Here is a 5,527-nt window from a genome sequence, read left to right on the forward strand (position 1 = left end):
ATTTGCACAGAGTGCACATAGGAGACCCCCTGGTCGTGCACTGCATGGGTAAGTGGGATTCTCCACACCTCGGACATGAGCATTTCCGGTCACAATATTTCATGATGTGACCGTACTGTTGGCAGTTCCTACACTGTGCAGAGCATCCGTATTTCTTAAAAGAATCGTACTTGATTCAAGGACAGTGCCTCTATGGCTGAATGCTTTACTGTATTATCAATAATGACCTAAATGAACTCCATAGGGCGCTGCTGGGCATCGCCATTCTTAGAAATAAAATTCTATTAGAGCTTAAACAAAATTTGTTTTAAAGTGTATGTTTGGGGAAAAAAATGAAAAAAAAATATATTTATGTAAAAATTTATTTATTTATAAATATACAGAGTAGACCTTCTGAAGTGTTACATACCAGCTCATTACAGTTTGAATATTTAGACTGGCATCTTGTAAATACAAAAATACAGTTGAATTACAAGAGATTTTGCTACCCCATATTTACAAAGTATAACAATTATAAAGTGCGGTTCAAAACACACCAAACCGAAATTTTTATCACTTAATTAAATGACACACTTTTAAACACTAACCTTTTTGAATAGCTTACCGCAAAATTTATCTCACTCCTCATAATTCAAATTATATGAGAACCAGCAATAGGTAATTAATGTATCTTTAATTTAACATGGCATTGCTGGCCTTTTCCTGTGGACAAACAGAAACAGAAAAAATAAGTAATGCTTGATCATAAAGGTATCATAACAATACTATCACGTAAAATATTAAAAGTGTATGAATATAAATGAACATTATGTAATTACAATTTATGTTATAACCAGGATAGCCACACGTCTCATATTTACGATATTTTTCCTGCATTTCCGTGATTCGTTTTGTGTTAATCTGAAAGATGTTTTTGGAATTATGTTTACATTTGGAATATTTTTATTGGCATCGAAAATGCCTCCAATAACTTCCCCGACACCCAACTCTCCTTGTGAGCCAGAACCACCTCACTGGCCAACTAAAAGTAGTTATTCCGTCTCTTGTCTTAATTATTTTTCTTTATTTATTTTTTCCTCATTCTTTCACTAGTTGATTTATACTAATATAATTTCTAATCAAGCGTAAGATTTGCCCATAGCTTTTAATATTTTTTTAAAAAAAATATTATACTAAATTGTACAATATGCCGATCGACTTCTCTCTTTTAACATTAGTTTTGAGAATTTAGAAATGAAACTTGACAGTTTTAGTCATGTTAAATGAAGTTTTTTTTTTGGTTGTGGATCTACTTTTTATCCCAATCGATTCTTTCATTCGTTTAAGGAACATTTTTTCTCTCAATTTTAGAACAAACAATGCACTGCGTTCACATGTTCTTTCAAGTGGAGTAGACTCTCTACTCTGACTTCATCCTTAATTGCAACTGAAGACATAATCAACAAAAAATGTGCACTAAATTTAGTCTTAATGACTTCAGTATCACGAAACGTGCTAAATGATGTACTAATGGGGAATTAGAAAGTGGTAACAAAACGTTTCGATGATTATAATTTTTTTTGACTTGGTGTAAAGAGATGAAGTGTGCAAAACGGTTATATATAAAAACCTAGATTATTGATCAAGGTAATAAATTGAACAGCTTCACCCGAATAGTGGGTAATCTGAAAAACAAAAAAGTTTTGGTTTTATTTTGAAATGGAAATGATCCAAAGATATTAACACAGACAGTGGTTTCTTTCTCTACTGTGGTCCTTCTATAGACTATCCCAAAGCATGTACAATATATAGAATTCGTCAAATACGGAATATATATATATATTTTTTTTGTCAGATTCGCCACTACTAAAGATAAGCTGCAATATTATTAATCATCAAATATAAATCTGGATAAATATCCAGATTTATGTTTGATGATTGTCAATTGGTGCCTTCAAACTGGAGAAAAATAAATGTAGTGATTAGAGAAGGATGTTACTGAATTTAATTGGTATCGAATAAACCCTTATCCACTTGAACTCTCCAGCGAAAAGTGCCGGATTTTTTTCCTTTTAAAATGAGAGGTTTATTCATTATGAATCTTTACCACCCTTTCATCACAGAAGAGGTTAAAAAGAAATAACTAGGAGATTTAATTTACTGCAACTGGCACGAATAACAATGGGGGAAGCAGGAACAAGTCCAGCCATTAGCCAATCGGTTTTTTCCTTAACTGCAGATAATCAATGGGAACCTACTCCTTCCTCTCCCTTTTCTCTTTTTAGTCTTTGTTTTACCATACGTTTAACTGGTGCCGAAACCCGAGAACATTAGATACCGGAGTAATGTTTGTTTTAAAGAAGAATCTTTATCGTTGTTTTCTCAGCTTCCAATTTTTCTTCTCTAATTTTTTTTATATAATGGCTGGCAAAGCTATCGTCCGACAAGCGGTCTTGTTGAATTTTGAAGCTTTAAATCAAAATGGAGTCTAGAACCCACCTCCCATAGAGGTGACTCCTCCACCCCCGGAAAGGAAAGATTAAAGAAGGCGTTTGGAGAAGGACGGTGGGCCCCAGAGGAAGACATATTTATGATGATCTGAGAGACAAAGAAACCGAAACAGTCTAGTGGACAGTATGCCGCGAAACTCCTGGCAGGCTATAACAGAATTGCAGATAAACTCAGCGAGGTGATGGAAACAATCCAGGTACAGGTTCGAATGCAATTCCTATCCATGGTACTAAAGGTTCAACTGGCAAAAGAGCTGGGGAATAAGGAGGGATTTCCGAGAGAGCACTCATTTGTGGAATGTGCTCAAGGACTCATGGATACAAGCGTTAGAGAGGTGGAGGCCCGAACGGAAGTAAAATTCTTGGACCCGGATAGAATATCAACGGCCAAGAAATATTTCCAATCCTTGGAGATGAGATCACGGAGAGCGTAGAAGAGAGAGAGCCTAGCTACCAAGAAAATAGAAGGAGCCAAGTAAAACTCAGAAGCAATGGTCGACGAGAGGATCGGAAGTGTCATGGTTGTGGAAATATTGTGCATTTAGTGGCGCATTCCATGGAGCAATCAATCAGGCCGAGGACTTGAGACGAAGCCTTGTAGGGAATATGAAGATATTTTCTTTAAAGAAGGAGACATGCTTAGGGCAATCAGGAAGACAGTCCATGAGATCATACAAAAAGAAGATAATGTTACATATGTGAAAGAGAGGAGATACCCGCAGGCGCTACATCACCACATCCGGGAAGAGCTCCAAAGTTTAAAACACCAGGGAATAATTGTTGATAGTAAATCCCCATACAATGTGGAGTCCATTGTGGGTGGTTAATAATAAGAGCGCGCCAGGTGAAACTACTGAAAAGTACAGAGTGGTGATAGATTACAGGAAGCTGAACGAGAATACTATAGACGAAAAGTTTCCGATCCCCAGATTTGAAGATAGGCTGAGAGGGTCGACGGTATTTAGCACATTGAACATGAAGGCATTCACATTCGAGAGAGTCCACTATGAATTTACAAGGATGCTGTTTGGCCTCAAAAATGCTCCTATAAACTGAAGTTTCACTATAAAGTGAAGGGAGTTCGGAGGTTGTTGGGAACTTTAAATTATTACCGAAGATTTTTGCCAGAAATGGCTGAGTTCCTCGCTCCACTCAAGAATCTTCTGAAGAAAGGCAGAAAGGTGATCATCACTCCGATGGTGGAAGAAAATATCAGGCGGTGCAAGGAGAAGCTGCAACAGGGGTCGGTGCTTCCTTTCCCAGACTTCACCCGTCAATTCACTATCACTACAGATGCGAGTGGGTACGCGCTGGAAGTGGTGTTGTCTCAGGAGGAGATCGCGCAGTGGCGTACGCCAGATTCAGTACACTGGAACGAGACCTCTTGGGAATAGTGTGGGCTGTTGACCACTTTAGGCCCTATGTGTTTGGAAGAAGGTTTAGAGTACACACTGACCACAAGCCCCTGCAATGAGTGGGAAAGTTGAAGGAGTCGTCGGCCAGGGTAACGCGTTGGAAAGAGTTATTGGGCCATTACAACATAGAGATTACATACAAACCAGGCAAAGAAAATGTGGTAGCTGATTGGTTATCTCGATCCATAACTGTGAACTCCTTGGAAGAAGACAACGGGGAAACGTTAGGAGAGAGACAGTTTCTATGAGAATGGCTCATAGCTCTCCGAGAGAGGAAAACGAACAGAATGTGGTGGAGGAAGACGGTAGGGAGGAATCTTCGTCTAAAGAGAGCTCTGACAAAGGAAGACCAATAGATATGGAGGAATTAGAGGATATCATCAATGACAAGAGGCGGCAGATTATATGGAAGACGAGAACCACTGGATTAGTCAAACTTGAGTGTAAAAAGTATGAAAGGAGCAATATCACGACGATTTGGCCGCAGAAAGGCGTGAAAAACGACCAGATCTGTATAACATTGAATAATGCATCATGTGACATTTTCATCCAAGCCTGGAAAAAAAGTCACATGTAAGTTGGGAATGAAACCATTTGGGAGAAAATCAAGCGGCTATGGCGTGATGAACACATAGGAATCGACAGGACATTCACCCGATGCAAGTTGATGGTGGAAACCCTTCGGGTGGACGGACGCCAGCGAGAAGTGACTCTAGCATATCATCAGGTTAGACAAATCACCACGGTATCTCGGAGACCCTGCATCAAAGAGGAGGTACTATTGGTGGGGGATGTAGAAGACTATCACAGAAGTTGTAGGAAACAGCGAAGTTTGTCTACGCACCAAGTATGACAGACACCCACAAAAAGGGGGACAAGAGGAGACACCTACCGCAGGTGCACCGCTCAACGATTTACAGAGCGACACTTTTACATGGAGAGAATTTAAATGGATCACCATAATTGATCTCTTCAGTAAGGCGGCAATGGCGCATCATGTGCAGGACAAGTCGTCGAAAGCAGTGTTGGCAGCTCTCCGATTGTGGTACCAATTCTATGGAGTTCCAGAGCGTATCAGATTCAAGCAGAGAATTCGACAATACCATGATTCGAACAGAAATGAAGGACCTGGACGTAACATGGCATCTCAACACACCAGGGCACCCCGAGAGTAGAGGAACCATAGAGCGGCTTCATTGCACGTTTAGTGACCATCTTCGCTTATATCAGATCGACAAGGGATTGGAACCGGATGTAGCAATATCAAAGGCTATATAATCATTCCGTACACACCGTTTCGAGGTTTTCACAATTTGATATCCTTTTCGGGCTTCGAGGACTCCGGCGGGACTATAAAGGCTCGGCAGTGGACGGTGAGGAGATACACAACAACCATGCTGCTCGAAGAAAGTTATTGGAGAAGGCACGAGGAAGAATGGAAAAGGAAAAAAACAGTAGGGTGGCGCGGAAGAATTTAAAGGTACAGCCAGGATAGGAGCGATCAAAATCCGGACGATCGTATACAGAAAGTTGTGGTCTAACAGGGGTAAGAAGATACAACGATACCAGGGTCCCTTCAGGGTGATAATTGTTAGGGTACACAATATTGTTACTGTAGAAAGT

The 5,527-nt window shown here is 39.9% G+C and overlaps 1 long non-coding RNA gene across 1 annotated transcript in view; it reads right to left on the minus strand.

The window, feature by feature from the left end:
* Positions 1 to 346: 346 nt before the first annotated feature.
* Positions 347 to 5,527, minus strand: part of LOC106687044 (uncharacterized) — a 7,149-nt gene continuing 1,968 nt past the window's right edge. The window contains exon 3 of the long non-coding RNA XR_001344106.3: positions 347 to 702. This is a non-coding gene — a long non-coding RNA (uncharacterized lncRNA). The remainder of the gene's footprint in view (positions 703 to 5,527) is intronic.

Source organism: Halyomorpha halys, unplaced genomic scaffold (genome assembly GCF_000696795.3).
Source record: "Halyomorpha halys isolate HHAL.00 unplaced genomic scaffold, Hhal_1.1 Scaffold910.1, whole genome shotgun sequence".
NCBI classification, from domain to species: Eukaryota; Metazoa; Arthropoda; class Insecta; order Hemiptera; family Pentatomidae; genus Halyomorpha; species Halyomorpha halys.